Source organism: Ambystoma mexicanum, chromosome 4p (genome assembly GCF_040938575.1).
Source record: "Ambystoma mexicanum isolate Mex_15411 chromosome 4p, UKY_AmexF1_1, whole genome shotgun sequence".
NCBI lineage: Eukaryota > Metazoa > Chordata > Amphibia > Caudata > Ambystomatidae > Ambystoma > Ambystoma mexicanum.
Window position 1 is genome coordinate 614,316,766 of NC_090927.1, and position 27,055 is coordinate 614,343,820.

Here is a 27,055-nt window from a genome sequence, read left to right on the forward strand (position 1 = left end):
CAGATGCAGGGTCACACTCCACAGCATCTGATCCTGTTCCTGGGCCAGCAGATCAGAAGGGGAATGCAGTCCTGCAGCCTCAGGCAGTGCCAGCACAGCAAGGTGCAGATCGCCTTGCCCCAAACAGGTGTGGTGTCCGCCGTCGCCACCAGGCAATACTGTATGGGAAAACTCCATGACGGTATGGCAACTCAACAGGCAGCATCAGTAGAAATGATGGCTCAGGCAATGGAGAGGGTGGCCACTTCTATTATCCCCCCTGAAAGGCAGATGGAGCAACAACAGCAGGCAACAGACTCCATTTGCCAATCACACAGGGAAGACATGTTGGCGTCCAACAGGGACTGACGGGCGGCACTACAGACTCTGCGCAAATCCATATCAATAGAGTCACAGAGCCACAGGGAAGCCCTGAGGGTCAAACTCCATAACCTCAGGCAGAGTCTGCTTGAACTTGAGGCTTCCCGAAATGTTAGGGCAGAACAGCAGCTGGAGCAGCTCGCACGTTCGCTCTCAGCTGAGCTGCAGGCAACACGTGAGGAGATCCGGCATCCCGCAAGGCCATGTGTGCAGAAGTGCAGGCAACCCGTGACGTGCTGCATGGGGATCTCTGCACTTTAATCCTCCAGAATCAAACCTTCCAGACCCGCATGCTTACTGCCATGGAGGACCATACCAGGGCTTTGCGTGGGCTGCCTCCCATAGTGTCACCACCTCCTGATGCAGCAGCAGAGGGTGAAGAGACCGACAGCAGTTCTCCCACAATGGCATAGCCGTGCAGGCCATGAGCCCATGGAGGTATTTTTTTTTTCACAACATCCACGCAGGTGGGTGTTGGTGTGCACCCAGTCCTCGAACCTCCTGGGTGGCCTCCCCACAACCCCCACATGGCCATTTTTTTTTTTACAGTGTTTTGCCTTGTGTGGCTCCCGTGGGCATCCACTGTATTCCGGCTGGGCACATGCAGGCTTGTCCTGAGTTTGGGTTAGATGCTTGGGTTTGTGACACACACACCCCTCCTGCTCCCCATTTCCATGGGCTTGCAAAGGGTGTGACCAAGTGACAGTGACTTACACAGTGACATTGGGCTCCCATGAGCTGTGCGGGCAGTCTGTAGTCAATACTGTGTGTACATCCCTAGTGGGTATTGTTGTTGTATTGTACACTGCATGGTGTATTGATATGTGCTTGTGCATCCGTGTCTTCCTCCTAATTTGCAGGTTCCTTCCTCATGTCTTCACAAGGCCGTCTCCTTTGCAGATGGAGTTCATGTTGTATGCAGTACACTGACACATTTGCGTGGCAGCAACACTCTACGATTGTAATGGGTCGATGTGCTGGCTTATTCAGGTTGTAAGACTACCACTATTTTCACTTAGTACTTGTGCATTGCTTTGTTTTTTTTCACATTGCATGACATGCCATGGTGGGTTGGGTGGCAGAGCTGGGGAGGGGTTGGGTGACATGGCGCTATTTTCATGTTGTATTTTGCAAGGGGGTAGTCATTCATGCAGCATAAATGTGTTTTTTTTTTGTGACACATCATTGGTTGTCTTTCGGCAGTTAGGGATGCACACAATGTAACAATTCCAGGAGACCAATCTCAGGCTGGTATGGTTGTGAAAGTTGACTGTCCCTTATGTCATCATCATTGATTGTCTGCTGGTATGTGCCAGGGTTGTGTGCACTCCACAGGGGTGTGATTTTAGGTGAAGTAATTAGCCACCAGCTGCGTACGGGCTGCCTCACCACGTGCCCTTTCCCCTCCCATGCGCAGCAGCTGTGCTTGTGGTTGGGGATGTGGGGGCACCACCATGTCCACGGGCAGGCCCCCGGCGTGTTGCAACGTTGTGCAGGACACATGCTGCCACTATGATCCTGCACACTACTGGGGGCGCGTAAAGCAGCTGCCCACCAGAGCGGTCAAGGGAGCGAAAGCGTGACTTGAGCACTCCGGATGTGCGCTCCACTATGCCCCGGGTTACAATATGGGCTGTGTTGTCTCTTACCTCGGGTGGTGTGGTGGGGTTCCGAATTGGCGTCATCATGTGGGTGCTCAGTGGGTAGGCACTGTCCCCTGGGGAGGTGATGATGGGTATCATTAGTGGGGTTGTGACATTACTCAGTATCTGACATGCATGCATGTGCAGGGACATTTATACTCACCAAGCAGCCATGTATCACCATGCTGCCCAGCTTCTAGGTCCCGGTTTAGGGTTGGCATTCTGTAAATGAAACTATCATGGGTGGACCCTGGATAGTTAGCATATACTGAGGTGATGATTCCCTTGGAATCACATACTACCTGCACGTTGATGGAATGCCAGTGCTTGCGGTTTCTGTAGATGTGCTCAGTTGCTCTGGGAGGACGTGGAGCCACATTGGTGCAGTCAATGGCACCTAGCACTTTGGGGAAGTGTGCCACCCCGTAAAAATCCTGGACGACAGCCTGCCTTTCTGCAGGTGTTCTTGGCAGGTGTATGTGCCTGCGGACTGATGGGCGTGCAGTCATGATGGCCAACACCTGGTTCAGGCAGCGTGACTGCATAGCCTGTGAGACCCCCCCCACTTTGGCAGTTGTCCACTGGAATGAACCAGTGGCCAAGAAGTGCAGTACATTGAGCACCTTTTCCAAGGGGCTCAGTGCTTGGGAGCACAGGGTGGGTGATGTGAGGTCATCCTCCCACTCACTCACCAGGTCGAGTATTATGTGAGGTGGAAACCTGTACCTCCCATACACCTGGTCATCAGGCATCCCAAAAAGGCTGGTTCTGGGTGTAAAAATTCTGGGCCTAACTATCCTCCTCCTCCTCCTGCAGTATCCCATGACCACTGTTGCGAGGAACGGTATATTCATCTTGGCGTCTGAGCTTGTTTGTTGTTTGCACGCACTTTTATGCTGCACAGGTCCACGTACGCCTGCTTCCTGCTGGCGTACATGTTTCCGATTAGCGTGTCTTTTTTGGTGCATGCATTGGCCCCGTTCGATTCCATGAATACGTGTTGTAGACGCGTGTGTGGGCGTTCCGCGCATTTGGCTCCTGTACTTCCCCCGTGATGCCCACATTTTCACTCGTTGTTCCCCATTCCCCGTGTTACGCCCCCTGTTCCGCCTACTTTAGTTGTGTGTACTGCGCTATGTGCGCTTTCGCTGTCCGCGTAGCGCACGCTCTGTGGAGACGTGTGTGCCGGCTTGCGCCACGCAGGATTTTAACGCACATCCAGGGATTGACACGCGCACGGACTTCCATGAATCGCTGTGTGCGGGTTTCACTGCGATTTTCGCACTTGCGCTGTGATTCACACTCTTGCGCGGGAATTTTCAGCACACATTAATTCCATGAATCGGCCTCTGTATCTGTCTTGCAATCGTCAGTATTCACTTTGGGTGATATCGATTTGTTATTTCCTGTGCTCCGACCTGCTGATTTGTGGAATCAGATTAGGACAGTAGACAATGTACCAGGGTTAGGGGACACATGGGATAATTTGGCTAGAGAAGATAGAGATAGACCAGCTATTGAGAGACCACCGCAGGTAATACTGACTTTGCCTGATAGAATAGTGACAAAACTGAAAGCCTTAATTCCCGAGAGAAGGATTGTTTGGGACAAACATACCGCTTGTATCCAAGGAAAATCTGAGGGTGCTACCGAATTCTTTAATCGGTTTGAACAAGTATTTTCAGTTTTTAGTAGACAAGATTTAAGCACACAGTCTGAAAAAAGATTATTTGTGGACAAATTTGGGCGTGGATTGCTACCTGACATCCAGTCGCAAATTATCACTTCTAAGAGCGCATGGCAAGCTAAGTCTCAGTCTGAAGTTTTGCATATGGCTCAGTATTATGAAAACCGAGTCAATAATGAGAAGGAAAGAATTGAAAACAAAAAGGGAGACTTGAAAACTAAGGTGTTGTTGCAACAGATTGTTAGAGGTCCTAGAGGGGGTAGTACACAGTTTAGGGGAGAGTATGTTCCACAAGGTAATATGCCGTTGGGTCCTGTACATGTGATCCAATGTGCTTATTGCAGACAAGAGGGTCATTGGCGAGCGCAATGCCCAATCCTCCAGCAGAGGTTGGATAACGCATTTGGTATTATGGGTAGAGGATGCAGAGGCCGCCCTGGGGTAGGGGGTCCTGGTAGAAGTCAGTTATCTTAGAATTTTCACTCCTTTTCACAAGACAATCAACCACTGAGTGTGGATAGTAGAAATATTTTATCTCATCCTTCTACTGCATATCTCTCTGAAGACATTCCCTTTGATGATATATTGTTTCACTAGGATTGACTGAAACAGGGTTTGAAACCTATACCTATTCCCCTTAATCAGAAAGGTCCCTATCTTGAGATGATGGTGGGAAATAGGAAACATCTATTTTTGATAGATACAGAAGCACAGAAGTGTTCCATTAACCATTCACGGGTTCCAGGCATTCCACTGTCAGGGCAGACAAATGGTTCTGTAGGGTTTTCTGGTACACCAGTGGTTAGTCTGGTTTCTTTGCCGGTACCAATTTCACTGGGTCCATTCACGGATTACTGTCCATTTCTCTTGGCATCAAACTGTGGTGATAATTTGTTGGGGTTGAATCTGTTGAAGGAATTTAATACAGTAATTCATTGTTCTCCGGATGGAGTGTGTTTGACGATTTCACCACAACAACCTTCTGTTTTACAGTTTCTGACTAGACCTTTGCCGCCGGAATTTGGTGACGTTCCGGAGTGTTTATGGGCGATGGATGACAATGATGTCGGTGTTTTACAAATTGAGCCTGTTAAAATTGTCTTGAAACAAGAAGTAAAGTTACCACATATTCCTCAGTATAAGATTTCGATTGTTGGTGAGCAAGCTCTAAAGTGTATAGTTTCCGATTTTGTACACAGTGGGGTAATTGAAGGAATTGCAGGTAGTTTATACAATAGTCCAATTTTACCAGTGTATAAAAAAGGGGATAATGTAATTCCTTTCCGTTTCATCATTGATTTACGCGCTATCAATAACATTGTCGCTCCACAATTTCCTATTGTGCCTGATGTGACAATGATATTAACGATGATTCCAGCTTCTGCTACTCATTTTAGTGTTGTAAATCTTAAGAATTCTTTCTTTAGCATCCCTGTACACGAAGATAGCATATACTTGTTTGTGTTCACCCTAGGGGGACGCTCGTTTATATTCATCTGGGCGCCACAGCAGTACACGGAAAGTCCGAGCATTTACAGTAGGGCTTTGAAAGAGCAGCTTGATACACTCGAGTTGCCTGTTACTTGTACATCCCTCCAGTATTTTGACGACCTTCTTTTAGCTGCAGATTCAGAAAGTGCCTGCAAGGAGTGCACTGTGTTATTGCTTATTCACCTAGCAAAGCATGGACATAAAGCTTAACTGAAAAAGATTCAGTATTGTCGACAGGAGGTTGCCTATTTAGCCTATCTCCTGTCAAAGGAGGGAAGAAGATTGACACCTGAGTGGATTAAAATCATTTCTGGCATGTCTGTCCCAAATACGCAGAAGAAAGTCAGAGCCTTGATAGGAATGGCTTCTTACTGTAGGCAGTGAATCCCAAACTTCTCACTAGTGATAAACCAATGTTGGCTTTGACAAAGAAGGGCATTTCTTTGCCATGGAACTTGGAACACCAGAAAGCTTTTGATTTGCTCAAGACTGCACTGTGTTCAGCACCAGTTTTGGGCACACCAAATTATGAAAAGGCCTTCGAGTTGTATGTGCATGAACGTGATGGATGTGCTTTGGCTGTGTTAATGCAGGAACATGGGGGGAAGAATAGGCTGTGCGGTTACTTTTCCTCCACCCTTGATCCTGTCACATGCGCTTTGCCGAGATGTCTGAGAGCTGTTGCTGCTGCTGCATCTGTAAAACAGAGCGAGGGTATGGTCCTAGGACATGATTTAACCTTGTTGGTACCTCACTCTGTAGATGTTCTATTAAATAGAACGCAAACACAACACCTTACCTCTGCACGATTAACAAGATACGAATTGATCTTGTTTGCACCGCATATTAAAATTAAAAGGTGTTTTGTATTGACCCCGGCTGAATTATTACCTCTCCCGCAAGATACTGCTTGCAGTGACAAAATGTCACATGACTGCCTTTATGCCACAGAATAAGAAACTAAAGGCAGAATTGATTTGAAAGACATACATTTGAACGATCCACAAGGGGAACTGTTTTGTGATGGCTCTTGTTTCAAACTTCCGGATGGTACATCCACTGCTGCTTATGCAATCACTACAGTAAGCACGATCGTGGAAACCAAAAGAATTTCGCATAACTCTGCGCAGGCCGCAGAGATTATTGCATTGACTCGAGCTTGTGAACTTTCCGAAGGGCTTAGAGTAAACATATGTACTGATAGTCAGTATGCTTTTGGGGTAGTTCACAACTTCGGTAGACTTTGGGCAGAACAAGGTTTCTTGACCTCACATGGAACGAAGATTCAATATGGCACCTTTATAGTTAAGCTACTCTCAGCGCTTGCACTTCCCGTTCAGCTAGAAATTATGAAGTGCGCGGCACATCAGAAAATCATCAATTATGTAGGAAAAGGGAACGCTTTCGCTGACCAGATAGCCAAACAAACTGCTATCGATCTCTATTCAGATATGTAGAGTACAAGTGAAGCCACAAATATCTGTATCATAGACGAAGGAATTTAGTCTATAAAGAATATCCAAGCCGATGCCACACTAGAAGAAACTAAGCATTGGGCTGAGGGCTTGGCGAGGTTGGATGATGATGGGTGTTGGGTGGATAACCTAAAGGGAAAATGGATGCTACCAGATGCGTACATCACTATGATGGTTTCAATGGCTCATGGTCCCACTCACATATGTGCTAGGAAGATTTGTAAAATGTTAGAAACTGTCTGGGTAAATGTTAACATCCCAAAAACTGCTGAGCATTTCGTCTACAGTTGTGAGGTCTGTTTACAGCACAACATGGGGAAGGGTACATCAACATCAAGGGGTAGTTTTGGTCGACCTTCTGTCCCTTTGAGGTGATCCACTTTGACTTTATTGAAATGGAGCGTTGTAATAATTTCAAATTTGTTTTGGTTGTTATTTGTGCTTTTAGTAAATTGTTGAAGCCTTTCCTGTAAAAGATGCCACAGCAATGACAATGGCGAAAACCATGCTTATGGAATATTTTCTTAGGTTTGGTTTGCCAAGAGTCATCTGGTCGGACAATGGTCCACATTTTATCGCTGCTGTAATTCTACAGATATGTGCGGGATTACAGATCGATAAACGGTTCCATTCGGCCAGACACACACAGATTGCTGGATTGGTAGAGAGACACAATGGAATCTTGAAATGAAAGCTTGCTAAGACGTGTGCCGGCACCAATTTGAAATGGCCGGACGCCTTACTGATAGTGTTACTCTCGATGCGAACAACCACGCAGACTAGGACTGGGCTCTCCCTGTATGAGGTGGTGATGGGGAGGCCAGCTAACATTTGGAATCTTCCTAAACCCAGGGCTTTGTGGGATATAGAGCGTGTACTTCTTTCTGACTATTGCGAACAGTTAACTAAAAATCTGTATTTGATTCATCAACAGGTGCGAGAAGCCCTCCCAGCAAAATACGAGGGGCCAGATCATAGCATCCGACCTGGCGAGTGGGTGCTAACTGAAGCATTCGAGAGCGCATCCTGTCTCGCACCGAGGTGGAGAGGGCCTTACCAGGTCCTTTTGCCCACACAGACTGCTGTACGAGTAGATGGAAAGAAACACTGGATCCACGCTTCGCATGTCAAGAGGATACCTTTGCCTTTGCCCCACGATGAAGAAGATAAGGAAAAATTTGCTTGCTCTGTTTCCAACGATCATTCAGCATTGAGCAGTACTGAGAGTGCTTCGGAGACACTCCCTGAGCCCGCGGGGTCTGGGGAAACAGCTGCTTCATCTCCACACTCTCCTGCAGATCCTTTTGCATCTTTGCCTGGTTCTGCTGCCAATTCACCACTTCCATCAGGAAGCAACGACACACTTTGCAGATCACACTGTACCAAGAATCACAAGGTACAACCTGCGTTCACGGAGCAAGACTTACTGCACGGTTCGGCTGTGCCCACAAGGAAAGTAACCATAGGTCTTGTCCTCCGCCCCATCTTTTGCATCTACAGGAAAGTAGGTGGCTGGGGATAGGGAAAGACTAAGAAAACGCGTGATCAGGAGATTACCAGCAAACAGACTACAGAGTTTTCGCTTCAAAAAAACATTGCCAACAATGACAATGGACGATCAAATACATGGTCTTTCAAGACGTATTGTTTTCTTGTAATTATGTTAACTGGTTTCGTAGAATTAGTTGCCTTAGGATTTTGGTATATGGAAGAAGTACACCCACTTCAGACATCTTGCCTACTGAGAATGTTCCAACTGTATCTACACCTTTCATGCACCTGCACACTCTATCTCCTAGAGACTCTCAATATAGACATAGCTATCATAATAATAAACTACTGTTAATAATGAACTCAACCCATGCTATTTTGAATAAGACAGACTGTTGGGTTTTCTCTCACTTAACGCAACATGGAGAAAAAGGGTTGGGCTGGTATATTCATCCTTTGCCTCTAACTACTGCATGTTATGCTTCTTTACGGGCATTATTCTTTGGCTGATGGAATGATAGCATCTCGGGGAACTTTGATGGAACAAATTTGAACGAGTTTGAAAGGCGAGTTCTAACACCTCAGGGATGCTCACTCTTCGCAAATTGGAGCAGGCTTAATGTTGCTTCTATTAGGCCTTCTGATAGACTGTCCCGACCTTTTCAATCTCTGATTTCTTCTAAGATGGCTCCTATAGGCCATAGGGATGCCACGCCACCTTCATATACTGTTAACCATAGCCCCAACCCAGTTTCCTTCTGCATACAAAGGAATGGTACTCAGTCAATGGGCAATTTTGAGGGTTGTACCAATGTTGCAAAGTTGACCAATTAGGACAGACCTTTGTATGTAGGCGAACCTGTCTACTTCGTTTGCGGTGATGAAGCTTTTCCATGGCTACCTAGGGATTGGTAGGGAACTTGTTATTTGGGAATTCTGCTGCCAGGGGTATTTATAGCTAGTAACACAGAAATCTCTAGGGCTTGTCCAAGGCAGGACAAGAGCGGTGATACTCCTCCACAAATTCTGGGTGATGTAGCGAAATCTTTTGTACCATTTTGGGGGGAAATTATGAATTCTGAGGATATTAGGAGACTAGCAAGAGTACTGGAGAAAACCATCAACCTGACCATTGACATACCCTATAACATGACTCTAGAGCAGAAAGAAATCAGGTTAGTGGTGCTACAAAACGAATGGTATTAGACGTCATCTTGGCTGAGCGTGGTGGTGCATCCAAATTAGTGGAGTCCGCTTGCTGCGTTTTCGTACCAGATTCCTCCCCAACCATCTTTAAGGCAATACTTCTGCATGTCCTAAGCTCTGAAGTGCATGTTCCTGAGGGAAACTGGTATCTTAGTGCTTTGTTTTGGGACTTCTTACGATCTTGGGGATGGAAGCTTCTCTCAGTCTTATTGATTATTCTGGGTATTCTGTTGTTTTATTGTTGCTGTATGCAATGTCTTCCTGCCATATGTTCAATGTTAGGGGGATGTTGTGCACAGACTATGAGAACGTTAGGACCAAAGGTACATGTACCGGAAAGAGTGACCAACAAATTTGTGATGAAGGAAATTTCCGCCGCAGATCTTATGGCGATTGATATATCTGATAAATGGGATTCAGGTTGTATGGACATTGAGACGTGGAGTCACTCGTAAAGTGACTAGTTTTTAGTTTAGCACTTGGCTTAGGCCAAAAGGAGGGTTTGTTAAACGGGAATCATATTATGCCTCCTTTTGATTTATATTGGCCTAAGCCTAGTTGCTCTGCGAAGGAAACCGCGTTGCAAAATTCCGATTTCTGATCGACTTCGCTGCCATTTTAGAATCATCCGCCACTTTGATTTCTGTTTGTATGATTCTCTGTTCTAAAATGGTGGACTGTGTTTCTAACTTGCAACCAAGCCTCCCAACCTTTGCGTTCTGTTAATGGTTAGACTCTCCGCGGGCCGATTGTTTAGACTAGGTAAGGAGACCTTGTACTACGAATGAACTGTTGTCATAGTATTGTCTATGCTAACAAGCCTCATCCACGAATACACATCAGTGACAATGATGCGCAAACGCCAAGCGTGGACACAGGCTGAACTACATTGTTTTGGGATATAGGCTAAGGCTTACTGTGGGATCCAAGAATATACATCTCCATTGTAACTTGATGGAAATGCAAACTCATGTGATCCTTCTGCATATTATTGAATAAGCTGTATGTGAACTCGGCACAAACTCTAGACCACAGATTATTAAAGGATAGTTCCAGGACTTTTTTTTATTGTCCCTACGGTTCGGCCATGTGTTTTTAAGCATAAATCGGTAGATCGTAGAAAACTTTCCTATGGACCTTACCCGACTTTTCGTCCATTAACGCACTCGAAATCAGCCGCCATTTTCTGATAATCCTATCATTTCCCCCCATCGCCCTGGCTCACCTGCTTTTGCGGCACTAAATCAAATCCCCCGCCCCTGAAACAGACTTTATCAAAACATTCATATTCCCTGCCTCTATCCGTGACGTGACTGTGCTGCCTAGGCAAACGCGCCCAGGCGTCTTCTACGCGACTACACACAGAACCCGGAAACCAACACAGATTAGCTCACAACACAGCGCGCCACAATTCGGAAAATGAAACTGTACTTTTAAATCAAACCGCAAGATTGTAAATTTGGTAAAGTACATTTATTTGACATCAAATGTTTAGAGAATATTCAGCGATTTGCATTTTTATTTGCTCACGTTCCAAAAAGTTCGTTTTGAGGCACGGGATGTTCCTTTGCTGTACACAGGGTCTTAGATCATCTCACAATACAGCGCCACAATTCGGAATATGAAACTGTGGTTTAAAAGCAAACGGCAAGATTGTCCATTTGGCAAAGTACATTTATTGGACATCAAATGTTTAGAGAATATTCTGCGATTTGCATTTTTCTTTGCTCTCGATCCAAAATAGTTCGTCTTGAGGCAAGCGATGTTCGTGTGCAGTACACAGGGTGTTGGTTTACGATAAAATAAGCTCTTCGGTCGCACTGATAATCGCATGGCTGTTCCAACAACGAGGCACTAGGCCACCACAACGGTCTGTATGTTGCATCTAGCCGTTAGTACCGCGTAAGGGCATACTTGTACTTGGCGATCGTCCCATAAAATGGTCAGGGTGGTAACGTTGTTCACGCGGAGAAGCAACTGGCGGTTATAAAAGCCATCCGCCGGTGTCTGGTACTCGTGACACATACAATAATGAAGGATGTACCTGTTTTAAAAACATAAAAAATGAAATTAGTCTCACCATCAGATCTTTATTAAAATTATTCATTTTATATATTAGGTCGGGAAATTATTTCATAGCTAGGACAGTGCAACTGGGTATTATACGTCAAGGGAGGGCTGTAGGATACTGAGACAGTCCCCCAGTGCAGGGGTTGACAGGGAGGCAGTGCAGGTGGAGAGTGGAAGGGCCCAGGACCGAGGACACAGACAGTGGACCAGTTGTAGCAGGGGAGAGGGAGAGAGAAAGCAGAAGCAAAGAGGAAGGTTTTGAGGTGCTTCCGTAAAAGGAGATGGTTCTCCTCAAGATAGTGCACGGTACAAAACAATATGCCACATAGAACGAACAAGTACAACTTAACCCGTCTTTAAAGCTACTGTATAGTAATTAAATTGCGGTATAAACTCATCTAAAGAGTTACTTACATTATATTTGCATTTTCCATTGTGTCTGTGCGTAGAGCAGCCCCGAAATACCACTCCTTCTATGCCAACGTTATTTCTTCTAATGAACGAACATTAAATGGCTTTCGTTTCTGAAATTATATTCATTATCGTTTCTTACGTTATTGCCCCACACCCCCAAAAAGAAGTCTTTCGGGATGGTCCCGGCCTGTCAAGGTCAAATAACAATAGAACCTTATACTGAGTCGTGGGCCATTCCGGCACCCGAGAAAAAAATCAAAGCAGCTGACCTTCACTTTGAACGAGCACACATTCCTAGTTAGCTACATTCAGTGTAAGGCCATCTCACAGGACTCACAGAGCAATCACTTTTATTTACACAATACATAGCTACACATATTCAATGGGCCTGCGACATGAGGAGACTCGAGAGAACAGACAATCAAATTACAATCATTTAAACCGTGATGTGTATTTCTCAATGAGCTCTTCTTTAGGTGGACATGGAACAGAGGCAATGTTGGGTGGCAATGCAGTTGTCCCCTGCACAGGTTCGTTCACAACTCCATGTATGTGCCTATCTAGGACATCAACAATAAGTCTCTCAATAAAGTCATATTGCATATCCTCAAACACTGGTTTGATAACCCATTGTTTACTTCTTTTAGTGAAGGCCTTATTGTAGCAAAGCGTCCCTAAAGTTCCGGTCGTCCTACTTTGTTGACGGCCAACATTATGGTTATGTGCCAAGACCGCTAGAAGAGTCCGATTTATCATGCCTTCCATGCCAAAATGCAATCGTTTTGGCCTGTACTTTAGGCACATATTGTGGAACACCTCCAAATCTCCTGTGTGGCAGAATTCCGTGAGTCCCCTCAAATCTCTTGTTATAGTTTTATCAAATACAATCTTTTCAATGGCTTTGTGAGTGGGTGATGAAGGAATCAACCACTTCTTCTTCCGTGCCTCCTCTGTGGACAAATGGCCATGTTCACAATTGTGGAAATGTTGGTTTGTGGTCCAGCGGTGAACGTTGCTACAGTGTAGCATTACTGACCGCCATTTTTCCAGTAGAATTTCCAACGACCCTCCACATGTTTTTGAGCTCCACCAAAGATGGTTGCTGATTGACTTGGACCACTGTGAAATACCTTGCATATCTTTTTTTTTACCTGCATCCGACATTTTTTTATTGATTGTTTTTGCAAGATGCCAAACGTCAAATTGGTGATTTATATTTTTGTACTCTTCTCTCATTGTCTTGGCAATTGAAACATGTCTGTCCGTGGCTATCAGGTCAATCACCATTCCCCGCGATTGTAGTTCTTGCAATGATGCTACAAAGCCAACTTTCTCCATGGCCACTGAGGATGTACTTTGTGACACCTGCACGACCACCGAACTCACAATTTTCTTACTTTCCATGTCCTGAAAGTGGTAGGTGCAGTACTTGGCTGAAAATCCTGGGCTGTCGCACTGTCCATCACCGGCTAGCCTGAACCGTTTGCCCGCGAATGTACTATCAATAGACATTTTTTCCATTCTCCAAGCTTCGCTAATGGCTGGAAATAGATAATCGGTTTGGTATTTGTAGAACTGAGTTTTCGCAATGAAATGGATTCCCACAAACTGAAAGAAAGACTCTAACTTTTTAAAACTTGAACCACTAAAAAGTGCAGCCGCTGCACAAAGAAGATTGCCTGCTGGCAGTTGCCCCAGCATGGGTTGTGCAGACCATGAGAAAGGATGATATTTTGTACAGGTGGCATGTATTTTAAGGTTAGTGCCTCGAATTGCATGAGTCACATTAATCAATGGCTCCCCACATACTTCCCCACCAACCGAATGCCCACATTTCATCCGAATAATAATATCAATCAAACAACTATCGAATACGATGAATTTGGCCTCTTTCCTTATACTGTCACTCTGCATCCCAGCTGGTTCGGCCTGTAACGTTGAGGACATGTCACTCACATGAAAGGTAGAATCTCTGATATCGTCTTCCGCTATGTTCAGTGATATTGATGGTGTTTCATTGTCGTCCACTTCATTCTCTTCCATTGCAACATCTGTTCCTTCTCCGGCGATGGGTGAATAAAACAATTTCTTCAACTTTCTCGCGGTCTTAGTTTTTGCGGGTGTGGATTCTGTGAATTGATCTCCGACTGCATCCAAACTACCAGGAGGACATTCACTATCAATGGCTGGATGTGGTATAGCTCCGTTGTCAATCACTTCATATTCTTCCCATTGGCACGATGCATCTCCAGTCTCAAGTCCCTGCCAAAAGGTTTGACAAGCAACATCTCTCGTTCGCTTCACTGTCTGTGTAGATCTAGTTCGTACACCCACTCGCAACTAGAGGACAGATTGGAAAAGGGATGTTCAGTTTAAACACAACTTACAGTATTGAACTATTAACAGTGAAAAACAACATAATATAGTGACCAGGACACTAACCTTCTTTTGCTTTCTTTTCTTTGAAACTTTCTTGCCTCGAACTTCAACATCGGGACGCTGTTGCTCCGACTCGTGTGTGCATGTCTCCACTTCCTCTTGCGCTGCAACGACTATATTTTCATGATAAGCACATCCATCACGCACTGACGCTCCATCGACTCCCTGAAACATAGAACTTTCATTAGTATGTATAATAATATTGAAAACACAAAATGTACTTGGGGACCAATGCCCACGTACATCTCAATAGCAAAACACGAATGAAAACTTTGTGTAGAACATTCGAACGACAATTATTCACGCATTGTTGATCTAGTTAGATGGAACTGTCAAGATCCATAACTCGGGCTCCTCATAGACTTCCATTGATGATATTATTGAAGATGATGCTTCAGTAACTCCCTGAAACACAGTAATTGCATTAGTATGGTTTTCTATTTTGTTAAAAAGAACATACACTTTGTGCAGGCGTCAACGGCTCATCTAAATAGACCTGCACAAATGATCAGTTGTCTAAAATAAATAATGGATATCTAAATATGATTCGATTTGCTCGATCGTTGGAAGTGTCACCACCCAGAGATCTGCATCAACTACTAGGGGTGATGTTCTTGCAGAAGAAGCTCCGTCATCTCCCTGAAACATAGTACTTGCGTTAATAAAGAAGGAAGTATAGCGGATGTAATCACGTCATATGATTTCGCTTGATCGAACTGTCAGTATCCATACCTCGAAATGCATAAGAACATCAAGGGACGATGTAACTGCGGTGCACACTTTTGCAAGCTGTTGCGCCGACCCGTAACTGCATGCTCCCCCTTCTTCTTGGACTAATGCTCCATCAACTCCCTGAAACATAGGACTTTCATTAGTAATGAACACAATATTGAAAAAAGAAGACACATAGGAGGGCGACGACAGAAGGACATATCAATGGCTAAAAACGAAAGAAACATTGTGTGTAACAATCACGCTACAAGAATGCAAGATCTGATGATCTCCATCGATGGAACTGTCCGGAAACGTACCTCGAGCATCTGAGTGACATCAACGGTTGTCGTCAATGCGTTGGACTCCTCAGCATCTCCCTGAAAGACAGTACTTGCATTATTTTGGATAACAATAATTATAACTGAAAACAAAGACTAGAGGACGAGTACAAGGGTGTACCATTAGGTAAAATAATCACACGATAAATTAAAACTATTGATTTACATGCCTAAAACAAGTCAGTGGCAGAATAGCTAAGTAAGATTACCCGATAGGCGCTTGAAGTGGCTGATGACTGCAATAACGACACGGATGGAGAATCTTCCGCCTTCATATTGAGTGGATACATAAATGGGGAAATTATTGTTAGCTAATGCTACACACTACCGCAAGGCCGAGAGATAAATACGTAAACTTGACTCACCAGTGGAGGGATGTGGACGAATAGAGTGGGAATAGCGGTTGAGAGCAATTTTCGCTTCGCTCGCGGTGTGTTCTTCTTTATTAGCAATGATGTGGAGTACATGTCAGAGGTAAAGTGCCTGCTGCAGATGCGGTATCGATCACCTCTCTTGTCCGCAAAGACTTCTAGGACTCTACTTTGAAGCTCAGACGGTGGATATCCGCAATATCGGACCCATTCTCTTATCTGATCTATTGTCTTAGGGAAAACATGCATTATAGTACCTTCAGATTTACTATGAGTCTTCGAAGGGCAACCGCCAATGGAACAGGCAGGCATTGTGGAAAGTTCTGAAAAGTAAAGATCAACAATTCTCTATGAATACCAATGTGTTAAAAAATAAAATGACACATAAAAGGTTCAATGCAAGGTTCGTTTTGGTTCTTGGAACTATACACGTTATTCACATGCGGATAAGTATTTGAATAACTTTAAAAAAATAGAAAAATAATTTCTCTAAACTCAGAACATGTGACTAGTTCCTTGCATGTACTGTCTTGAACGAAAAATAATTGGACGCAAAATGATTATGGTACATGGCCTTACCTTGACGAACAAACAGTTAGATGCAGGGATCAGAGTAGTTTCTTGTCGTAGAACAGGGAGCAGTTCACAGGTTGCAAACTGACGAGTTTCCTCGAAGTGGTCACGGAAGTTCACAGAGACGAAGAGCAGATAACCAGCACCTTCACGGGTTGACTAGCAAAGCGCAAAGAAGTTCTCATTAGAAATATGAAGTGGGTTATAAATAATTCGAAACAGGGGTGTGTTTGTGAATGACGTGTATATGTCGTGGCATTATGCGGTTTGCAGGGGGGTGTCCAGCGTGAGGGGGGATGCTTGGCTGGAGACACGGGGTCTGGAGGTAGACATGGGAACAACAACCCATGCTCTATAGACCACTTTGAAGTGTACATGGTCTTTGGCACCTCTTGGCCTTTATCGCTCCCTGACAGCTCCACTTGCCAGCACAAGTACCCCGGTGCGAACTGCCTTTGATAGGGCGGGGGGTGGATTGGGGCGGTGGTCGTGCAGACAAGACACAGGAAGACTCGTGAATGGAGACACACTTATGTGGATTGCAGGGGAGTGTCCAGCGTGAGGGGGGATGCTTGGCAGGAGACACGGGGTCTGGAGGTAGACATGGGAACAACAACCCATGCTCTATAGACCACTTTGAAGTGTACATGGTCTTTGGCACCTCTTGGCCTTTATCGCTCCCTGACAGCTCCACTTGCCAGCACAAGTACCCCGGTGCGAACTGCCTTTGATAGGGCGGGGGGTGGATTGGGGCAGTGGTCGTGCAGACAAGACTCGTTTGCCGCAGGGCCTCACCAAGGAGAGGCCATCTAACTGCATGTAAGAGGCAGGCTGCAGGATCTAGTACATGGAAGGCAGGGGGGTGAGTTTATAAATACCTCACCCTCCCAGGAGAATATATGGGTGCAGTTCACCCTGGAGACCCTGGATGCCTAGGCAGTTAGTCAGCAGCAGGCTGGCCTGTGGTGGCAAGGCGGCACGGGCCAGAGGGGGTCATCTCTGTACCCGGTGCCCAAAAGGATGATTTATTATGATCAACCATATTGATTATTTACCTATTACCATGTTTTGTATCAATAAAATCCAACAGCCTTTTATTGCCAACGCTTGAACAAAGTGGTGTGGTAAGTATTTTTGGGGGAGGAGGCAAGGCCGGGAGGCTTGATGCCAGCCCCGCAAAATAACATATGTATGTCTGCTGCATATGGGTTCAACGGTTATGTGGATTGAAGGTGGGCGGCCAGCGTGAGGGAGGATGCTGGCCGGAGACATGTGGTGTGACAAGACAAGGCACAGGAAGACTATTCAATGGAGACACACTAGATTCATTTAAAAAATCAAAACAACCATTGTTAAAATATATGTTGGGTTTTATTTTAGATCTTAATTTCAATTGAACATAAATAATAAACATTACACATTGTAAAGTTCCGGTTGCAGCACATCCAGGGAAAATCCGCGGTATTGTCCACTGTCGCTGGGGAAATGTTGTCTAATGGCAAGTACCGCACAGGCAGGTATTACTCTCCGAACGCGGTGTCCGAGCCTCCTGTGAAGCCACCAAGTGAAGCAACGATAGGCCACCAGCCTGTACCACCTGTGAAAATGAAAGATGCAAACTGTATTAAAATGACAAAACTTTCTTATCACTGTCGATTCAGGTAAAAAATGTCATTCTGCTTTGAAAAAAATTCTATCTAGAAAATGCACAATATGGAACCAATTTACATGCATTCGAATGATATGTAGATGTAATTTTATATGTGGGAGACGACCATGAAATAGTAGTGGCATCACTGACATCACAACCAGAGTATACTTACTCGTTACTCAGATTACGCAGACGAACAGTGCCGCGAAGTTCGTGCATAAGCACCATCATCATCCTCAACACGGTCCGTGAGAGGCAGGCTTCCCTGAACTCTGGCAGCTCGGTGATGCATTGCGGACTTGGCTCGCCTTCCGAAATGTAGGCCAAGCACCCGGAATTTTCACGGCAGCAGCAATTCTCCACCTCAGTTGGCATTAGCTCGCACCGATTGCACGTGCACCAGGTGGAGACGCCGTCCATGCAACATGGTCCAGGCTCTTCATCCGTTGACTGGTCCTCCCAACTGCCGTCCGAATCCCCATCGTTTTCGCATGCTTGCCTTTCCAGTAGTTCTTCCTCGGTGTACTCGGGCTCGTACATATACGGCATTATTGTAGCCAATGTGTGGTAAAGAAAGTAAAATAATTTACAGAGATGGTACAGGTGTTCACAAGGCCTAGAAGCGGCGAAGGTAGCTGACCAGAGCACAGAAACGAGTCACAGAATACTCAAAGTAACACAGAGAGAAAAATGAAATCGAAAATCTGCTGCTGTGTGTTGTGAAACGGTGTGTTTATACTTATTAAGGAAAGAGGCGTCCTGCTATTTCCATGGTGACACTTCATTAGCTGAGGCGCATCGATTGTTGACACGAAACGTGCTTTGGCGTTGGGAAATGGGCGGTACGCGTCTGCTGATGTCAGGCTCAGGGGCGGGGGATTTGATTTAGTGCCGCAAAAGCAGGTGAGCCAGGGCGATGGGGGGAAATGATAGGATTATCAGAAAATGGCGGCTGATTTCGAGTGCGTTAATGGACGAAAAGTCGGGTAAGGTCCATAGGAAAGTTTTCTACGATCTACCGATTTATGCTTAAAAACACATGGGCGAACCGTAGGGACAATAAAAAAAAAGTCCCGGAACTATCCTTTAACATTAAGAGGGGCTGGACAATATTGTTGAAACTGTATAAAAACATGAATGTTCAGATGTCCAGCACTATCACTCCTCTCTTTGATGGGCTGGTGTTGAGAGCCAGATAGCTATCTGTTTCCATGTTTCTATGTAAACTGCACAGAATAAAAGATCTGTGAATCTTTATAGCCCGTGTTTGGTGTATTTCAATTTGTGGTACTCAGCCTCGATATTTCCTTTTGCTTTTACAAGCAGACAGGCCAAAGCTCTCCCGCACAGAGATCTTTTGGGCTTAATACAGCCCCACTACATTGACCAGCCTTACGAGCCAAGTGGCCACATATTCATTTAGAATACTCTCTTGATTTTCAACAGAGAGGTGAAAACAAGGAACACATGGCGCTTTTCTGTTCAAGCATACAATTCGGCATCAAGGTAATTTTCAATGATCATGAATTCTCTCAGTTGTTCTTTTTTGTGGCAATACATAGAGTGTTTTCTTAAATTAGGTGTATGAACATATAACATTACCTTGTATGTACCTTTACAGATAAAGAAAGTTTGTGAAAATGATACTAGAGCAAAGACAAGCTCCCCAGACCCCAATGCGTCACACATAGAAGTTTGGTCCTGACAAAGGTGAAATTACTTCAAAAAAAGTCACTGAAACTGGTCTACCCTGAGAACTGCGATATCCTTTAGGGTGTGAGATGTTAAGTGAACATGTATAGGTTTAGGTAGGGTGGGTGTAGGCTGAGTGGATATGGGTATAGAGGGTGAGGGTACAATGGGTGGGTTGGAATAAAGAGGATGGGGTATGGTTGGTGTGGATAGGGAGGATGTGGTGGGGTGGGGGTATGGGGCAGAGAGGCTGCAGGTTGTGCATGTGTGGGTGATGGAAGAGAGTGAGGGTATGGTAGGTGGGTATGGTAGAGAGTAGAGAGGGTGGGCAGGTGGGGTTAGGGTGGGATTAGAGAGGGTGAGGTACAGCAGATGTGTGGGGGTATAGAGGATGGGGTTTGGAGGTAGAGAGGATGAGGTAGAGTGGATGGGTGGGAGTAGAGAGTGTGAGGTATGGTAGGCAGATAGGGGTAGAGTGGGTAGGGATATGGAAGATGGGTGGGCGTACCCTGGCTTCTGGATATAGAGAATGCGGCTAGAGTGAGTAAGTGGCAGTAGATAGGGTGGGATAGGGTGGGTGGGGTTATAGAGAGTGAGGATAGAGGTGGGTGAGTGTAAAGCGAGTGGGGGTAGAGTAAGTGGGTGAGGGTAGAGAGGGTGGGGGTAGGGTGGGTAGGTTAGGGTACAGAGGATAGGGTTGGATGTGTGGGTGAGGGTAGATAGGGGAGAGGAAAGGATGAGTGGGGTTAGCACGGGTGGTATTATAGACAATAGAGTTAGGGTAGGTAGGTTGGGGTAGAAAGGGTGGGGGTAAAAAATAAATGTTCTACTGCTCTGTGAGCATTTACTTGATTCTGACTGGACCTAGTATGGTCTTTCTACAGCATACACCTCAAAATAGATCCTGCTTTTCCAAAATGAAATCTGTTTTCTTTCCTAATGAAACACTGCCAGTAACTATTTTTCACACCTCTGACAAATGGTGTCGCTCATCTTTAAGCATGCAGAAGTACCAGCAGACTTTTTAGAAATTAATATAAGAGAAAAACAATGGCTCAGCAAAGTCACATTGACTACATATTATAAATTATAATCTTTAGCAAAACAGTAACAAAGAAGTCATACATGCAATCAATGTTCTGTCATATATACCCATATCATAACAAAGACTGCACCTGAAACAGACTGTTTAAGACATACATGTTCTGAGTGCCACTCAAGCACTCTCTTTAAAACACAGAAAGTGGTCAGAAAACACTTCTAAGAAAACACATTTCTACTGCTCTTTGTGCATTTAAAGATTTTGACTGGATCTTGTACACTCAACGTTTTAACAGTTTACACCTCAACTTACATCCTGCTTCTCCAAACTAGAATCTGTTTGTTTCCTGATCAAAACCTTACTTCCAGATTATCTTAAAGATCCAAAGATGTTCACATCAGCCACACAGTCAGCATGTGCTCAGTGTGAGTTCTTCAATCAGAATGGCAAAAGTCTACAAAATGGTACCTATGGCACTTTTCAAAAATCAATGCACAAAAACAGAAATGTAGTAAGCAAAGAAGTAAAATGGGTGACACATCTTCACTGCAAACTATCTCAGGCAAGTACACAATTGCAACAGTAACACCAACCAATTGCAAACACCAAAACACAGACATCATGGATGCCCCACTCCTACTATTAGTTAACATTCAAACTAAGGATCATTTTCCTAGAAATAGAGGAGAGAAGATATCATGGCTGCTTGTACAACTGTAGGACTGATTGGAGACCATTGTACTCCAAATGTGCTTAAACACTACACTCAGTGTACCCCAAAAGAGTCCTTTCAAGGACTAAGTATTATGTACGTATACAGACATATACAAACAAACATACAAAATGTGTTTTTTAACCCTCATTTCATAACTGCTGCCAAGTGATGCTATGGAATAGGCAGGTGGGCCATCGACATCCACTGTAGCCGCAGCTATAAACAAAACCCTTCCTGTAGCCATGGGTACATGTATGTTTTTTACATACTCAAAAGCACACATTGACAATGTTTCAAATTTCAAATGACACAGGAGTAGCGGTGAGGCCATGGAATCAGAAAGACATGTAAAATTGTGTGATCTAACCGTTACGCTCACCTGGCTCCCAGAGGGGCGTCGGTCCGATCCGGACAGCTGCGGTCTCCACCAACGTGATGCGTAGTGCAGAGATGACTGACTGGACTGGCCCTCCTAATCTTGTCTGCTTGACCCGTAGAAGTATTCTCCTGCAAGTGGAGGGATGGATTTAGCCACCCGTGGATTCAAGTGATGGCACCCCCCACAGTCCTCCCAACTAATCACCTCCGAAGTGCCCTCTCAGCAATCTCACCTTATATTCTTGAAAGATGAGCTCTCCATCCTGCATGGATTGCAGGGGCGCGTTGATGCCAGTTACTTCACTGGTTTGAAGGCGTGGGAGAGTTCCGGAGAGTATTGACTCTGAGGTTCCTGGCAAGGTCCAGTAAGTATCAAGTTCATAGGGTTCAATATGTCCGATGTTTCACTCTTGTCCCCCCTTCCTTGCTTGTCTTGCAGCTGAGATCGTGAGAAGATGCTCTCGTGGCAGCTGGTGGCACTCAGGTAAGAGTCTGTATTACCCGACGCTGTCCTGTAAATGTTGCACATGTTTAACGTGTTGTTTTCTCTCTCTTTGCAGGTGCGGCACATGAAGATGTGGAGAGTTATAGGGCCTCATTACACGGTCGGCGGTGGACCAAGGTGCTATCAGCACCTTGGTCCATGCCGGTAAAATACTGGCACCGCCTTGGTGGAAAGGGGAATTACCGCCCTATTCCAAGGTTGGTGGGGCGGTAATTCCCCCTTCCCCCATTGCCCTTCCCCATTCCCATTTTTGCCCCATAGGGCATAATGGGAATGGGGAAGGTGCTAATTACGGCACTGCAAATTGTGGTGCCGTAATTAGCTCCCTGGTCCCTTTGCGGGTTGGTTTTTAATGCCTGCAAAAAGCAGGCGTTAAATTCTCCAACCCGCAAAGGGACCTCGTAGTAAGGCGGTAAGGGTTTACCGGTACCGGTAAAATACTGGTACCGGTAAACCCTTACCGCCGTCCGTGTAATGAGGCCCATAGAATAATGCCTCCGGTGGTAAATCAGGTAAGTCTATGGTGATAAGAGTTATATTTGTTGGTTTTCTCGGTTCACCTTGTTGTTTTCTTTTGTCCCCCAGGTACCGGAGTTCGGCGAAGAAATGATGGAGGCAGTGCCGAATCGAAAGATGCTGTGAGGACTGGTGAGTATGGCGCGGCGCTGCAGCTGGAGATGCGACACGTACAGAAGTGATGTTCTTTCCAGGTCCGGAGGCGAGATGGATCCGGAATCAGGTGAGGAATTCGAAAATAGTTTGTTTTCTAACCTTGGGCCTCATTACACGGAAGGCGGTGAGCCATGCCGCTATTAGCGCCATGGCTCATGCCGGTAAAATACCGGCACCGCCTTGGCGGAAAGGGGATTTACTGCCCCATTCCAAGGTTGGAGGGGCGGTAAATCCCCCTTCCGCCATTGCCCTTCCCCATTCCCATTTCTGCCCCATAGGGCTCTATGGGAATGGGGAAGGCGCTAATTACGGCACCGCAATTTTGCGGTGCCGTAATTAGCTCCGAGGTCCCTTAGCGGGTTGGTTTTTAACGCCTGCAAAAAGCGGGCGTTAAAGCACCAACCCGCTAAGGGACCTCGTAGTAAGGCGGTAATGGTTAACGGTCACCGTTACCATTAACGGTGGCCGTTAACCATTACCGCCTTCCGTGTAATGAGGCCCCTTGTCCTTTTCTTTCCTCTTTGTTTTAGAAGCTCCAGATTCGAGGTGGGCGTGGCAGAAGACTGAATGCAGACTGCAGGCACGGTGAGCGTTACGCTGCTGGATGCAGAATAGCGCGAAGCGTGTGCTGTTGTGGTTTAAATGGATCAATGATCCATATGATCTTGAATACTCACTAGCACCACACTGTCCTCCACAGAAAGCATTCGCACTTACGAGTTTCCAGATCTATCTGCACCCGTTCTTCCTGCAACGTTAGATGCAACACAGAGGAATCCTGCACGTCCGCCATACATTGAAGCCTGCCGCAACATACCCGCGTGCTCTACCGCACGAATTATAGCAGGTATATGGTCATTTCCTCACTAACAAACGCATTATTGTACTTGTGAATAGATATTTAGTCACACACAGTGACCCGTACATTAACATTGCTATCCACAGAGATTACCGGAAGTATTGAAGTACCTTTCTGTACCAAGAAAACACCTAAATCGAGGTCTTGGCACTGCAAGCATGTTCACTTGGACTTATTTTTCGCCATAGATGGCTTTTCTGCTACAACATTAAACCTCAATAGGTTAGTACTTTTTTATGTAAAATATCCTCTTTGTGAAAAAAACCCTTCTTTGGTGTGTAGTTTGTATTTACCATGCTTAACAGTAAACCTACACTGGTTGAATATGCCCTTAAAATCGAATATGTTTCATTTTTTTTAATTGAATTTTAGAAGCCTTCATTATAGCTTCCATTTTTAGATTACTAATGATATTCTATTTGGTTGGATTCCCATTAGAAGTGCATGGGATTATACTAGACAGTGTTTTGAATTTTTAAAAAACATGGCCAGATAGTTACTCTGGTCAAACTAAATTGAATGTTTGCACTGTTTAGCACACTACATGTAGATACTTAATTTGAATGAAGTAATGCTGCTTGTTGTTTATTTGGTTGACGTATATCTTCTGTTGATTTTTTTCCCTAAATGCATTTTGATTAGACAGTAGATCCACAGAGGCTTCTGAAGAAGAGGTATCACCTCGAAACGCGTCAAGCCATTGACAGTGGAATTTCCATCAACTTTTGATTATGTTGACATTATAATGTTGTTATGCAATTTATCCTGTCTTCACTACATTTTTATGTATAAATAAATAGGTGCTCACTTCATCCCTGTACACCTAAAATACAAAAACCATTGTTCCTCTGTTTGATGTTATAAATTTTGTCGAATCAATTCTCTAAAGAGTGCTTAAAAACGAATATTGCAAACTATATCCTTAAGAATCTACGCCCTTGTTGCGTAGTCCAAGAGTGTGCAGGGGACGGGAGGACTCGAACTTTGGGTCCTCTTCCCTTGCTCTTATTTGCTATAGGGTTTTTGTGCCAAAACCCTCTTTTCCTCCTCTGCACCTCATAAAAGTATCGACACCACTCCTTGTGGTTTTCAAAATAATATTTTCAAACATCTCCTCTATTTGGGTGTGCACTCACTCCACCACTATACCTTGTGGTTTAAATAGCTGCCAAAGTAGTTCCAGGTAAGAAGTTCCCTAGAACCACGCCCTAGTAAAAAATAGTCCCTGTAATAAAATAGTCCCATCCAGGCCTCACGCTGGCTTGGACTCACTAGCAGCATGGTCTGCATCAGGTAAGTAAAGTCTATGAGCCTGGCGCCTATGGCGCCAGGACTGATTTCTATGATGAGCCTGGTGCCTAAGGCGCCAGGACTAAACCCAAACAGCCCCCAGCCGGGGCTGTTGGGGTTTTAATAAGTATCTGGATGCCCAGGGGTAGGCATCATGACAGCACTCCCCCCCAAGGCCCCTCCTAAAGTTGTTCTTCCCCTTGGCCCTGGTTTGTCTGGGAAGTCCCGATGGAATCTCTTCACCAACCGAGGTGCATGAACGTGGTCACTAGGCTCCATGACCTTTCTTGTGGTCCGTAGCCCTTCCAATCGATTAAATAAAAAAGTTTTGATTCAACATTCTTGGAGTCCAGGATATGTTTTACCTCAAATTCAGGTTCTCCCTCTATCAAAATGGGGTCGGTTGGTTTGGTTAATCTTGTTCCTGGTTGAACTGGCTTTAAAAGTGAAACATGAAAGACAGGATGAATTTGCATATTAGAGGGTAATTCCAATTTGACGGCCAGCGGGTTGATAATGGCCTTAATGGTGTAAGGTCCCAAATATCTAGGGTTAAAAGTCTGAGTTCCCTTCAAAGGTATATGTTTTGTAGCCAGCCAAACTTGATCCTCAATCTGGTATTGTTTTTTTCACTTCTATGTTGATCAGCATTTTTCTTATATTTCTCTTTTGCTTCTTTCACATGTTCTGTTGCCTCCTTAAAGGCTTGTGTAATAGTAGAGGGCAAATGACTAATTGCGGGCATTTCTAAGTGCTGAGGCAAATCTAGTTCTGAGGTTCGAGGGTGATGTCCATATATGGTATAAAAGGGGCTTTGTCCGGTTCCTGAATGTACAGAGTTATTGTATGCATACTCGGAAATCCATAAAATATCTTTCCAATTACTTTTGGTCTGGTTAGCATGCAACGTAGGTACTGTTCAAGGGTCTGGTTGGTCCTCTCCGTCTGACCATCGGTCTGGGGATGGTAACTGGTTGATAACCTCACGTCGATTTGCGTCAATTGACAACATTTCTTCCAAAAATGTGAAATGAATTGACTACCTCAGTCAGAGACCAATACGGAAGGAAATCCGCGTATTCGAACAATGTTTTCGAGGAACTCCTGGGCCAGAATTGAAGCAGAGGTAATCCCTTTAAAGGAATAAAGTGGTCCATCTTGGAAAAAAGATCCACAATAACTAGAATGGTGTTAAATCCATTACATGGAGGTAGATCTGTAATAAAGTCTAAAGATAAGGTGTGCCGTGGTGTAGGTGGAATATCCAAAGGTTTTAAAAGGCCAGCTGTTTTTTTCGTCTGACTTTTGTTTTGGGCGCAAATGCCACAAGACATCACAAATGACTTTACATCTTTTTGCCGGGTGGGCCACCAGAATTGTCTCTTAATTTTAGCTTCAGTTTTTGCGATACCTGGGTGCCCTTCCATCAGAGTGTCATGATAATTGGAGAGGACTAGTTCTTGTAGTTCCTTGTGTGGTAGAAATAGTCGCCCTTGATAATAAGGTAGGTCATTGATGACTGAGTAGTCCGGGCATTTCTTTACCCAGTCCTGCAGGGCTGTTGGATCGAAGAGTTGTTGGATTTTTACATGAATATCCTCTATTGTCTGTAGAGTAGTTATGCCAAGAATTCTTTGTTCTGAAATTATAGGCACCGGTTCCGGGTTTGCATATGCTTCTCCCATCCCTATTCGGGATGCCATTTTTACAGCCTGGTCGATAAGCGATCACGAAATCGAACTCGGCAAAGAACAATGCCCATCGAAGTTGGCGCGACGATTGGGCTTTGGCTGTTTTTAAATACTGCAAGTTCCGGTGATTACAGTAAAGGTATGTCGGGCACCGAGAAGATAATGCTGCCAAGCCTTGAAGGCGGATTTGATGGCTAATAACTCTTTATCGGTAACCGCATAGTTTAACTTGGGTGCCGAGAACTTTCTGGACCAAAATGCTACTGGGCAAAGTTGACCGGTTTCAGG